This window comes from Ictidomys tridecemlineatus, chromosome 9 (genome assembly GCF_052094955.1).
Source record: "Ictidomys tridecemlineatus isolate mIctTri1 chromosome 9, mIctTri1.hap1, whole genome shotgun sequence".
NCBI classification, from domain to species: domain Eukaryota; kingdom Metazoa; phylum Chordata; class Mammalia; order Rodentia; family Sciuridae; genus Ictidomys; species Ictidomys tridecemlineatus.
The window spans coordinates 133,923,858-133,937,966 of NC_135485.1; the positions used below are offsets into that span (position 1 = coordinate 133,923,858).

The window sequence follows — 14,109 nt, forward strand, 5'->3', positions numbered from 1 at the left end:
GGGCTGGCTGTCTCCTGTGGGAGGAGCATTTACCCTGCCCTTTCTGTACGTACAGGGGCGTTTATTAAAATAGTGCTTCTCAGAGTGTGGTCCAGGGAACTCTGGGGGTCTGAAAGGTAAAAATATTCTTTTATAATAATACCCAAATATTATTTACTCTTTTATTTTCCTAGGAGCATACCCAGGAATCTTCCCGAGGCTGCATGACCTTTGGTGTCACAACAGATTGCATGCAGAAGCAGAGGCAAGAATCTTGCTGTCCTTGGTTAAGGAATGTATTAGAGAGATTTGAAAAAAAACGTACAAGGCTACTCCTCTCACCATATGCTTTTGTTTTGGAAAATATAATTCATAAAATGTGTTATTAATGTTAAAATATACTAGAATTATTAGTACTACTTAAATGAATAGATTGTCAAGATATCAGTTTTATAGCTAATATTGATTGATTAGGTTTAGATTTTAAATGCCCAATCAAGGTCTGTCTGCTAAAGGCTGAGTCCTCAGCCTATGCTGCCTTTGGGAGGTGACAGACCCTTAGGAGGTGTGATCTAGTAGGAGGAAGTTAGGTCTTCCAGGGGGCATGCCCTGGAAGGGATATGGGACTCTGGCCTCTTCTTTTCTCTGTCTTTGCTTCCTGGCCACTATGAGGTGAGCAGTTTTGCTCCACCACACACTCGCCACCATGATGTTCTGCCTCATCACGGGACCAAAGCGATAAGGCCAACAACCACGAACTGAAACCTGTCTTCCACAATAAACCTTCCTTCCTTTTAAGTCGATTATCTTGGGTATTTTGCAACAGTGATGGAAACACATTCATAGACAGGTAGCACCAACGTGATCTAAACTCTTTGGTGTCTTCAGTAATTTTCAAGAGTCTAGAAGGATCTTGAGACCATCAGGTTGAGAACACTGCATGAGAATAATACTTCTGTGTTCTTTCTTCTGACTTCTTTTATTTGTTTTTGCAATGTTGGGATCAAACTCAGGGCCTCGTGTTGTGCACACCAGGAGACACTCTACCACTGACCCTCAGCCCTTCTTCTTCCTTCTCGACCACTCTGCAGGTGCGAGGAGTGACGCAGTTAGAGAGAGAGCGCGGGCGAGGAACCGTGGGCAGGCTTAGCCCTTTCCTCTCACCTTTCATTCAGGAGATCCTGAGGTCTCAGACTGACGACAGGCCTGTTCCGTGTTGTCTTCTCATCAGCATTGGCCAGGGATCAGCTGGGAGCCTACTGGCTCTGTTTTGTGGTAAGTCTTGAGTTGGCCCATCGCGGTTTGCAACTGTGGCTAAGTAAATCCGTTTAACGTAGGGCTGATAGGCACTTTTATCTAATTCAGGCAGAATTGGCCCTGCTTTCTAATAACCAAGGAGAACTTTAACTGTTCAAAAAAGCTTTGTTTCGAAATGATTTTGGACTTATGGAAAAGTTGAAAAAGTCGTTGAGTTACTGTGTATTCTTTGCCCAGCTTTCCCCCGATGTCATGCCACTACAGGATCAAGAGAGGAAGCTGGAGATTCAGAACCTGTTAAAACCAACTTGTCTCTGGGCCCCATTGGACTCTCATTAGTTTTCTACTTGTCTTTCTCAAGATCCCACATGGAGGGTGATGCTCTGATTTCCCATTGCCTGGCTCACAGATCTACATCTTAACTGGTGTGCACTCAATTAGAGGAAAAGGGGGGGTGCTCTCAGGATGACTTGGCTCCCATCACCTCCAAGTCCTGAATTTTCCAGCAATATTCTGTGATGCGAGGGAGTTTGTGCCCCCTCTCTTCATCCCCACACCCCTCACTCTGGTACTTTCTAGACTCCTCTCTTGGAAACTCCACGACCACAAGTTCTCCTGCTTTCTGTTTTCCAGAGTTCTGCTGCTTCCCCTCTTCTCTGCTCTCTGACTCCCTGGGATTCGAGAGGCTTCCATTTCTCTCCTCATGCAGGGGTTAGTTGCTTTAGCCTCCCCCAAGCTTTAAGAACTTGGGAGTTAATGCATTTTTTTTATTCCTCTAATATTAATATTGCTCAGATTTCAGGAAAAAGCAGAGATAAATGAATAGATTGAATCTCCTTGTTTAATTAGAAATCTGGCCCCTGATGTATAATCCTCCATTTGTAGATTATTTTTGCTTTTCAATGGAGAGTCTTGTTTAAATACCCTCAATGAGTATTGTACTTAAACAAAGCTTTCTAGTCACTCTTAAAGCAAATAAAGACTACGGAAAAATTAGGGGAAAATTGGGTTAGCTTTTTCACTAATTTTGCAGGTGTATCTATTTATTGTAGTCAAACACCTCTGGGCCCTGATTAGAATGCTTTTTGTAGCTTATCTTGCTTTTCTTAGCTTGGAATCAGAAGCCTGTTAAAGTCCAGGGATTTGCTGTGTCCTTTGGGCTTGGCTGGCGTCATGGTACCTCCAGCTACTCACTGCTCAGAGAACCAACAGCCGGCCTCTCTCTGTCTCCTCTTCTTTCAGTTTCTGAAGGAGGAATCGCTGCCAGGAAGAAATACCATCTTATCTCTGTTTCCCAGCTCCCAACTTTCTTCTATCATTTTCTCATATTCAACTGAAAAGAAAGAGGGAATTTACAGCTATATAATACTTTTCTGCACTGAAGGTATTTGATTTTTCCTTGATTACTTTCCCCTGAATTAAAAAGGAATTAAAAGGGTTCTTATTTATAGAAGAAGAGCATATCATTCTCTTCCCATCTCTTACTTAAAGCTTTTACCTTGGTGCATGTCCTCTCCTTGTCTTCCACTTGACCTAGTGGTTGGTTATGTGTCCATAGAGATGTGTTAGGTTGTTGGTTGGGGATCCAGAAGCTGCATTGCTGATTTCCTCTGGCCAAGGAGGAGAGCGAGGACTGGGAATGGGTATGGGAAGTGGAGAAGAGGTCTCTGGGACACCGCGGACACCGCTGCTTCATTTCTTAAAAGTAAAGACCAGACGCACACGTGACAGATCATGAATATTGGTTCATCTTGGGAGTGGGAATGGGTGTTTATGATATCATTTGTACTCCTTATTTATTTATTTATTTTAAAGGCAAATTTAATTATTTATTTATTTAAATGTTTATTTAGTTGTAGATGGACACACAGGATCTTCATTTATTTTTATGTGATGCTGAGGATTGAACCCAGTGCCTCACACGTAGGAGGCAAACACTTTACCACTGAGCTACAGCCTCAGCCCCCTGTATACTCTTTATTTTAAAAACAATTTTTCAAATTCAGAAGTATATGTAGATGGTAGATATTGTGTGATTTTAATAGAGAGGAGGCTGATGACTTGGTCTTCTGTCACCTATGAATGAATCATTTTCCATGATGAAATGATTCTCTGCAATTCCAACTGAACTTTCAGGTGTGTAAACCACACACTTCCCGAGCCATGCCCACCTTGGTATGGGTTCGAATAACAATGGTATGAACAGTATTTCACAATATCTGTTTTCGATTTCCTTGAACAAACTTCAGCCCTCTCAGGTTTGGCAAACTAGCCTGATGATCTTTAAGATAATGTCTGTGCCGTAGGAACTTCAACATCTCCTCTCCCGGTGGTGACAATAATGACTTTGATTATTGCAGATGCACACAGCTGCCAGTGTCCGTGTTCAAGTCACTGATTGCCGTGTGCTTGGTGCTAAGGACATTGAAGCCATGCATGGTGACAAGGTGCTCAATGCAGTGGAGACCACCACCTGGCCACTACTGGCACCAGGTTGCTGATGCTTTACAGTCTAAAGGTCCCAGGGAGGATCAGAAGAGGAAGCATTGTGGCTCCTATTGGCGCAACCTGCTGTAGGTGTGGGCTGGAGGAGCGTCTGAGTGACAGCTACACGCCACCCTCTCTTGGCCTTCTCCTTCCTTCCAGGCGAAGGCCATTGATGCTTTCTAGGATGCGTTCTTTCCTGGGAAGAGCCTTCAACATTGTGGTAACTTGTTCGGGGTGAGTCTGTTCCACTAGTCCTTTTCAATGTCCAGATACACTGAATTTGAGGTGAGCACAATTTAGATTCCAGCTGGGGCCCTGTTACAAGTTCTAAAGCATTTGCATTTTTAAAAACATGATTAAAAAAGGAGGGCTGGGGATGTGGCTCAAGCGGTAGCGCGCTCGCCTGGCATGCATGCGGCCTGGGTTCGATCCTCAGCACCACATACAAACAAAGATGTTGTGTCTGCCGAAAACTAAAAAATAAATATTAAAAACATTCTCTCTCTCTCTCTCTCTCTCTTTAAAAAAAATAATGTTAAAAAAGGATACTTTTTCTAATATGGGTCATTTACATTCCTGTCTTTAGAAATTTGTTATTATTATTATTTGTAATTTTAGTGTAGGCAACTGTGAAAACAAAGTACCCTGAGTCTCTGGGAATTATCTAGAAAATTAAAGCATAATGATGACTTTAGATATATGTAAATCATCTCTTAAATACAAATGTTGCAGAAATCCAGAAGCAGGAAGCCAAAATGTCAAATTAGCTGTATTAGCATGACCAAAGCTATTATGAGTTACTTTGAATTCATGTCCTAAGAACCTAACTTGTCAATCAGAAGAGGAAGTAGATAGTCAGTGATGGCAGTTAGCAAAGTCACCAAGTTCTGAAATCATGAATGCACTGTGACCCGGGGAAGTTCTCCTGGCCTGCACACGTCGCTTGTCTGGGGACAGGAAGAGTCTTTTGTGGCTACATACCACCAGGCCCCAAAGCTGAGTGCTGTTGAGCTGATCCATGACCATTAAATAAATGGGTTACAACTGAGCTCCCGTAAACATCCAATTCCCTTGCGAATCGCTTTTTTTATTTTAAAGATGTATATCTTTCTTTTATAAATAAGATTAGTTAACGTGATTCTATCCTCAGAGGCACGAGTCACTCTTGGGTTGTAAAGCAAATCAAGTATTCGAGCATGTAAAGTTGAGGAAAGGATTCTAGACCAGAGTGAGCGTCCTTGGCAGCCACACAGCACCCTGCCTGGCTACACAGAGCACCCGCAGAAGTGATGGAGAACATTCAGAACACAGGAAAAAGCCATAATCCCCGGGTCATAGTGTCTGTGCTGCTGCCAAGGTTGGTGTGGCCATTTTCTACGTGTGCACCTGTGGTTTCGTCTGTTTAGGCTGCAAAACAGAGAACCACAGGCTGGTTCTCTGTTCACAGAGTCCTGGGAACTGAGAAGTTCAAAATCAAGGTACCTCCAGCGGGGGCTGCTGTCTGCTCCGTCCTCACCTGGTGGAGGGTGGAAGAGGGGAGAGCTCTGTGCCCTCCTGTGGTGCCAGGGCAGGGTGGGGCCAACTCCCCCCTCAGCCCTTCTGTAAGGGTCCTGCCCTCATGACTCAGTCACTAAAGGACCCACTTCTCAATGCCATCGCATTGCCATCAAGTGTGCACATGTGAACTTTGGAAATCACAGTAGTCATTCAAACCGTAGCACTGTGTGTGAGTGTGCAGAGTGTGTGTACGTGTACATATACACATATACACACGTTAGATTTGCATACACATATTGCTTTGTGGTGTGAGTACAATTTAGTTTTTGATATTTAAATATAACTTCATCTGTAGACTCATTTAATGATTATTTATTGCGTTGCTATTCAATAGTGCTGTTTTAGATGCTGTTCTTGGCAGAGGAAAAAGTCTTTCTCGGTCAAAGAGTGTGCCTTCTAAACAGAGGGATGGAAAATAAACAAAGGAAGGACCAAATCTGAGGCACATCTGGTGGCAGTCAATGACAGGAAGAGCACGTAAGGCAGAGGAAGGGTTAGAGATCAGAGGAGGCTGACATTGAATAAAGGACTGACTCAACCCAAGAGAACGTGGGATCAATGACAAGGGGGAGAACTAGTTGGAATAAGATTTGGGACTTACTGATATACAAAAATCCTTTTACTGTCATACTTAAAAGTTGGTCAGATACATTATGGCTGTTAACTTTTCACTACATCGGGCATTTTAGAATATTAGCTATTTATTAGATACTTAGAACACTATTGTCTTAAAACACCCTGGTGTGTCTATTTGGATGTATAGTCAGAAAGGGCGCATGTGTATGTGTTCCTGGTCTGTAGGCCTTTCGGGAACCTCAGCCTCCCTGTGCATTAGATCTGAGCAGAACAACCCTCTTCAGGGCCCTCCAAGGCTAGGAAGGTTCACACTCATCCTACGATTTTCCTACCTCCCCGCATTATAGTCCAGGTTCACGTCTTAGAAAGGTTTTCACAACCGGCTGGTAACCACCTGGATCACCTTTTCCACGAGGTGATGGCTGACTGTCCCAGTTCAGTTGATCCAATTTCCACTCACTCGGCACTTACCAGGCTCCCACTTGGCGGTGGGTGGTGGGGAATTGAGGCCAGAGATGGAAGACAAAACACGTCTCCTGACAGAGCTCCAGAGGAGAGACAGGGAGTGAGAAGCTGGGGGGACGGATGCAGCGACGGAGGCCGGGTCAGGTGTGGACAGCAGGCAGCACTGGAGGGCCTCACGGTCAAGGGGGTCAGCCTGTCGGCGGTGCTTACCACGGTTTTAGGAGTGATCCCTGACTTCTTGCATGTGATGAAAACAATTTCACATCTGGTTATATACCCCAAAGAATTGAAAGCAGGGACTCAGAAGACATATTTTCACCCCTGTGTTCTCAGGAGCATGGTTCACAGTAGCCAAAACGCGAGGATGACTCAAACACCCAGCACGAACGGTTCTATACGTACAATGGATGTCATCCAACCTTAAAAAGGAAGGAAAATGTAATACTACGCTTGCGAATATTTTGCTCAGTAAAACCACCCAGACACAAAAAGACCAACGTTGTGTGATTCCACTTATCTGAGTTACTTAGAATAGTTAAATTTCTAGAGGCAGAATATGCAATCGTGGTCACTAGGGGCTGGAGCGGAGAGAGGTACAGAGTTTATACTGGGGATGGTGAAGAGGTTCTGGACATGAACTGTGGTGACAGCTGCGTAATAAAGCGAATATACCTAATGCCATCGAACCGTACACTTAAAAATAGTTAAAATGCTCTTTTAGCCGTGTACACTTTACCACAACTGAAAAAAGATAAGCTGAGATGACTTCCTCGTGCATATGGGTGATGTCCTGGTGTGTAATTCAGATTTCCTGGAGTTTGGATTATTATTCTAGAACCCAGAACCGGGCTCAGCTGATGGTATTTTATAGCCTTTAATTATTTTGTGGAAACAATGATGTGATTTTTATAGTTCCCCCAGGTACATAGAAAGTTCTGATTTTGTCGCCCATACCCCAAAATCTATCACTGACAAAGAAAAAAGAATACTTTTAATAAATCATTGCACCAGCACCAATGAAATCACAAAAGGCAAAATCACAAGAGGCCATACAGCACCCTCCAGCACTCTTCCTGGGACACAGCCCTGAGCTGACTTGCAAACCGTGTGTCCACTCAGCAGCTGCCACGCTGGAGACAATATGGTGGACATGAAGAGAAGGGACCTAATTGCAGAACTATGAGCAGGAACAAGTTTGGTTTGTTGCTTTAAGCCCTCATGTTGTAGGGTGATTTTTTGTGTGTGACCATAGACAAGTGCAATGGTTGATTCAAAGGGAGCTTAAAAACTGTGGCAAACCACTGGGCACAATGGTGCATGCCTATAAACCCAGAGACCTGGGAGGCTGAGGCAGGAGGATCGCAAGTTTGAGGCCAGTCTCAGCAGCTTAGGGAGACCCTGTCTTTTTTTTTTTTTTTTTAAAAAGGCTGGGGTGTAGCTTAGTGGTAGAGAGTACTTGCTCAGCATGCAGGAGGCCCTGGGCTCCGCCCACTGAATAACAAATATCAATAAAAACTCCACCAACAAAAAAAGCAAGTAAGCAAACAACAACAGCAACAAAACAACCAGAAAACCTGCAGCAAACTGTCGTTTACCACGTCCTCATGCCACCACGTGGGGCTCCACGGCTCTTTCTTCAAGGGCTCTCAATCCAGGCCAGAGGCAGAAGCTGCAGCCCCTTCACTAAAACGGTTGGACTGGGCTCTTACAGTGCCTTGAACATTGCTGAATTCCCCGTTGGTTTTTGCGATCACGTTGCTCTTAGGTGCCTCTTACCAGATGCGCTGCTCATAAATTATCTTCAATGCAGACACGTCTTCAGAGTTTCTCCTTGAAGGTCATTTCGCTTTCCCAGAGAATGTTCTAAACAAAGTTTGAACAGTTTCCTAGCAGAGGCTTACATTTATCTAGTGGCAAACTATAGGAAGCCTTAGACTATTTTTTTCTTACATTAAGGATTTCAGGTAACAGAGGCATAATTCCACTCTATCCTTAGAAGCTGGAAGAATGTTTGGGAGGACAGATTCTTTCTTCTCCCGTAAATTAACACCATGGTTAGGTTCCTGTAACTCGGTAAGCTTGTCTTACATGGGACTCAGCTGAGGGTAAGGAGACTGATTGATGGAAAGATTTCTTGGGACCTACTTCTCCGTGTTCCTCTTGATTGCCATTCCAGAACTTCTGCAGATGGCAAAATTGCTTAGAAAAAGGAAGCCAGGCCTTTTAAGAGCTGGCAGAGGAGCAGAACACAGCAGGTTATTCTCCTAGCTCAGGGAGTGTGTGCAGAGTGGGGCCTGAATCATGCTCAGGCCACTCATGAGCTGAATAATCTCAGGCAAACTGTTCACCCTCTCTGTGCCTCAGTTTCTCCTACACAAAATAGGGAAATAGGAGTTACTGCTTCGTAGGGAAGTGAGGGTTAAGTGATTTTAAAGTCCCTAGGACATGGAGCATGAGATAGGAGCCACATAAGCCTTAGCTGCTGCTACTATTGCTATATGTATTATTAGTGGACACCCAGTTAAGTTTGTTGAACGAATAAATGAGTGACTGTTGCCACTCTGCTGTGCCCTAGATTTTCCCTTTTGTATAAGTTTCTATGATTTTTCAGCTTCTTGGCTCCACTTATCTTGTTTTTTTAGGACCCCATTTAGAGCTACCGGACTCTTGTAGCATTGAGCTGAATTTTTATCCATATACATATTTCGATGGCTCACCCGCTGGCCTTCCAGAGCCCCGGGTTTAGATCTTCCTGTCCCTTTTGACCTTGGTTCTTTAAATAGAACTAGTCCATCCACGAGAGGAGTAAGAGCTCACACGCACCTTTTCCTGCTCCTTGTTCCGACTCCCCTCTGGCTGGCAGGCTGTTCCTGGTTGTCTCCCTGCCTGGATCTCTCATCATCTGCCTTCATCAGTGGGTCATTAATATGCATTTCTTCAGTTTGCAGGATTTTATCTGCTCTGCTCACACTTCCACTTGGGTCTTTTCAGCTCATTTCCACCTGCAAGATGTAGATGCTATATCTGCCCGTCCCTTCCCGGGTGACCCATACGAGACGGATTCACTGCCAAGAGCCCTTAGATGCAGACCGGGGGCCACCCTCCCACTCCCAGGGCCCGTGCAGTCTGACTGGCCCCCGCTCCATCTTGACGAGCTTTATCTGGAGCCTCCATCAGCTTAGAGACACAATCAACAAGACACATCTGTTTTGTATTTCTATCTTAGCTTCTTAATATTTCATTGTGTTTATCTATTTTTCTTCTTATATTAAAAGTATTTTTATGGAGGAACTGGATGTTTTGTGTTATACAGGTGACAGAGCTCGGGCATGTGTGTCCCGGTCTGTGGACTAAGTTCTTGACCTATATCTTGCTTTTGAGGATTCGGGGTCTGTTGCTAGAAATGCCAGGAGGGGGTCATGTGACCTCTGGGGTTGTCTTGCCTGGCTCTGTATCAGCCCGCTCAACAGTTGCCTGAGAGCTCTTTTGCTCCTGGGTTTTGGCTGCGTAATGACACTGCATTGGCCTAGGTGACGAAAGGCTTTGATTGAGGTTTCAATCCCTTGGATGATGTATTTAGGTCTTTGGGGTCCAGTTTTCTGATTTGTAAGAGTAGGGCAAAAAAATAATACCTTTGAGAATTCTCTGAGGATTTAATGCAATAATTCTGATCATATACACAGCAGGTCCATAGGACTTTGTATAAATTAGAAACAGGTGCTCCTGCCTCCAGGCACACACAGCCCATGCCAGGATGTGCCTGTGGGCGGAGGGCAGGCTGATCTCCCCGCCCCACTCTTGGCTGGAGGAATGACCTGACACAGGCCACGCTTAGTGAAAATGTATGCAGAGATCCTGAGATCTTCCTTCCCATTTAAAATATTGTGTTAAAAGACATATGACATAAAATTACCATCTTAACCATTTTAAGTGTATAGTTCTTTGGTCTTAATTATGTTCATAATATTACGCAACCATCACCACCGTCCATCTCCATAACTCTTTTAATCTTTTTTAAAACTAAAATTCTGGGCTGGGGCTCAGTGGCAGCACACTTGCCTGGTATGTGTGAGGCATTGGGTTCGGTTCTCAGCACCACATATGAATAAATAAAATAAATAAAGGTCTATCAACAATTAAAAAAAATTTAAAAACCCCCAAACAAACAAAAAACCTAAAATTCTACCTCAAAACAGTAACTCCCATTTCTCCATCCTACCAACCCATCATCCTATTTTCTGTATGGATACCCCATAACTTCTGAAGTTTAGTTTGCAATGATAAAATATTATCTGCATACATATGAGTAATTATTACTAGTTATAAGATCTAGCATCTCTATCTATCATCTCTATGCATCTATCATCTGTCATTTATTGTCTCTCTGTGTTTAGTCATTCTCTCTCTTTCCATGGAGGATTTGAGGTGGCATTGATAACAAAACCACAGCTAATGTTTGCCCAACTCTCTTCTTTTGGCCTAGATTACTTTATTTAGTCTTCATAATGGTCCTACGAGAATGTTATCCCATCTCTCATTTACAGATGAGTGACTGGGTCTCAGACACTTAGTCATAAATGGTGGAGCTAGGACTGGAACCCAGATTTTCTGACTTAAATCTGTGTTCTTCTACCAAGATGATGCCATCTAATCAGCCTACCACTGTGATTAAATACTGTATGAGAACTGTTTTTCTTATTTTCTGTATTGCATTTCAAAATTGGAGCTGCTTTTCAGCAACTGAAAGTAAACAGAAATCAACATGTATTATTACAAGCACAATGGGGACACGCAGAGACGGTCTTCTCTGTGTTGGTGTACTGACTGTCACTGTTGGAAAATTTAATTTAATTTATATGTGAGAGAAACAGCTCATTCAACTGAAGGGATGTGGATTTCATAGAAATGAGCTATGTTCAAAGGGACTCAGGTGGCCAGGGGAAAGGGAGATGGGGACAGCATTAATACCTGCAGCTTAGGTAATCACTCACCATCGTTTATTGTGGCTGCTGTCTATTGTCACATAAATAGATCATGTTCCATCGAGTACAGGGGGGATTTCCCTAAGCAGCACGATTGCTAAACACAATTGGATTTTAGATAAATCTCCCATATCCGTTTCATATCACCCTTTGTTACAGGATTTCAAAATGCTCGTGGAACACGAAGGAAATGAAATGATTTCTAACTCTCATTAAAAAAGCAGGGGTTCTACATCGATGGTCATGAGAAATATGAAGGGGGAGAGATTTTGAAATGTCATGTGATGCCACTTGGGACCACAACTCTGGGCTTTGGAAATCACCCGCCAACCTCTGAGCATTTCCTTGAGAAGATGCTGTTCCTTGGTTGCTTCTCTGGTCATTCATGTCGTTCCAATAACATTTTTATTGTTCAGAGTCAACATTGCATTTTTTCTTCCAGGGCTACCAGATTTGGAAAACCTCATGAAGTAAACTGGAGCTATGTTCAAAGGGACTCAGGTGGCCAGGGGAAAGGGACTACAGGCCTTCAGGAATTTTTCCAGAGGTATAAAGTCTTGGAAGCCATTTCTTCCCTGAGAAGTGCCAAAGTCATGGGACCCTCAGAACAAAAGGACCCTGCGGCCGGGGGGACAGATGTTGAGCTATAAGAAAGGAACTGATCCTTCCTCGTATCCTTTATCAGGAATCAGGACAAACACACACAACCTAGTCTAAATTTGTCAGCCGTGTCTTGGGAGACATCATTTGATTGATGGTGACACTGAATCTAGCTTACAGAGAGCAAGAGAGCCCATATGGTGCTGGGTGTTTTGGCAAGAAATGTGATTTATGTAGGAACTTATGGTTTTAAATTCAGCCATGGAGTGATTTTAAGGATATAAAGGAGCTTTAGGTGAGTCCAACACAGTGTAGTCTAATATTTTTGTTTTCAATGAAGAAATTGCCTCAGGGTCCTTATAATCTGTTAGTGCCGATTCTGAGAACTTTTACGGTTATCTTGCCCTTCACTCACCACCCAATCTGCTACTTCCTTTGTTTTTCAAGTTGGGACAAACATTTTCCTTTAAGAAAATAGTAGATGAAATTTACTTATGACTTTAGAAACGATGTCAGCACTGTCACTTCTTGTTGTTTCATCTAACCTTCTCGAGAACCTGTGGCCCAAGGATATTACTGTTGTGACCGCCTCTTACAGAGGAGGAACCAGGGCTTCAGAGGAGATCCACACTGCACACCCCATCACAGCCAGAGTCTGGAGGATCTCATCTCAGAGAGGCACCCGGAGCCACCACCGGAAACCAGTGCCCTCCACTGTGGTCTCTGTGTAGGGAGTTCCTGTCGGACACGGTTGGTCCAGCTGATGGAGCCGGGGGAGACAACAAACTTGGCACTGTCCAGCCCAGCACTGTCTTCCTCTCTCTTTCCCACACTCCTTTTCCTGCCATGGTGGCCTTTCCCACCTGGAGCAGCCCGCATGTGGATGAAGTGTTCTACCAGGGCTTCAGCTGGACGGATCCTTCTTGTTTTATTTTTACCTTTGATTATAAAGGTGCTTAGGGCACAGACTTTTTACTGTTTGTTTAGTGCAATCTTATTTATTGTATAAGGTCATGTATACTTTTGACATACACATAAATACTAAAATAACCAACCATATGACTCGTGTAGTCTTGTGTGTGTGTGTGTGTGTGTGTGTGTGTGTGTTACTGGGTATGGAACCCAGAGCCTCATGCATGCTAGTCACGCACTCTATACCCTGCAAATTCTTTATGAAGAGCACGTAGTTTGATTGTCTTTGTAAGAGATGTTATAAGTGGGGCCCCTCAGCTTTTTTTTTTTTAAAACTTGCGCACATTCTTTTTATTGAGGGCAGAGGAAATATATTTTCACTCTGATTTTATTGGAGTTAGGTAGCATGGAGAATATTTGTTGCATTAAGAGCATTTTCTTATTTAGTTGAGTGGTCTGCTGCCTTTGGCTCTGTATTTAAGAAAATGCACTGTTTTTTGGGTGAAGAACATAACCGAGGAGGTACTTTGTACCTGAAAGCACTTCTACAAAGTGCTAGAGCTTGATTTATGGGGAGAATATCGGTTGGGGGATGATAAATATGTGGTGCAGACTCAATTTTGATCTCAGCAATCCAAACTGCACAATTTCTTTGCATCCAGGGTCACTCCGTAAGTATTATTTGTATATGCCAGTAGCTGGGAGACTGGTTTGCTTCTAAGTGCCGTTCGGGCATGTCCAGCATAGCTAATGAACCAGGGGCTGATGAATCGAAGGACATTTTCTCAGGGGCTGTGTAGCTCCCAGGATATAACACTTGTGACATCCCCTGCTGTTGTGCAGGCATGTCCAGGCATCTCTGCTGCCCTGGTGGAGATGCCCAAGGAAGTCTATCAGCACACCGAGGAGGATTCTGGGAGGGCAGCCACTGAAGTAATGGGGAGCCAGGGGAAGAGATTGACTTGGGAGCAGTAAACTGATACTGTGTGAGCATGTGGGTACTGTCCACAGCCCAGTTGTGCTACAACAATGGGATAGGTTGCTGAGAGACCAAAGAAAGTACCCAAAGATAGTGTGCAAGTCCTAAGATTTATTGAAAAGTGCTTACAAGGAAGGTCCAGTGGTGACAAGCTGGACAGACAGCAGCTTGGTCCCTCACAGCGCTTTGCTAAGAAATGCAGCATCCTATCCTTCATGATCTGAGCCCTGCATGCTGTTTGGGGCTTGCATTTGTCTCCGTGGCATAGATTTTTGCCCTCATAGCTGTGAGAAAAAGGCAGACTTGTTTAACCAC

At 43.8% G+C, this 14,109-nt stretch overlaps 1 long non-coding RNA gene across 1 annotated transcript; it reads left to right on the top strand.

Moving 5' to 3' along the window:
* The first annotated feature begins 328 nt into the window (after window positions 1–328).
* LOC120892591 (uncharacterized) lies at window positions 329–12,960 on the top strand. Its single transcript, XR_013426157.1, has 2 exons — window positions 329–1,254; window positions 2,479–12,960. It is a non-coding gene; the product is annotated as an uncharacterized LOC120892591 (long non-coding RNA).
* Window positions 12,961–14,109: the final 1,149 nt, after the last annotated feature.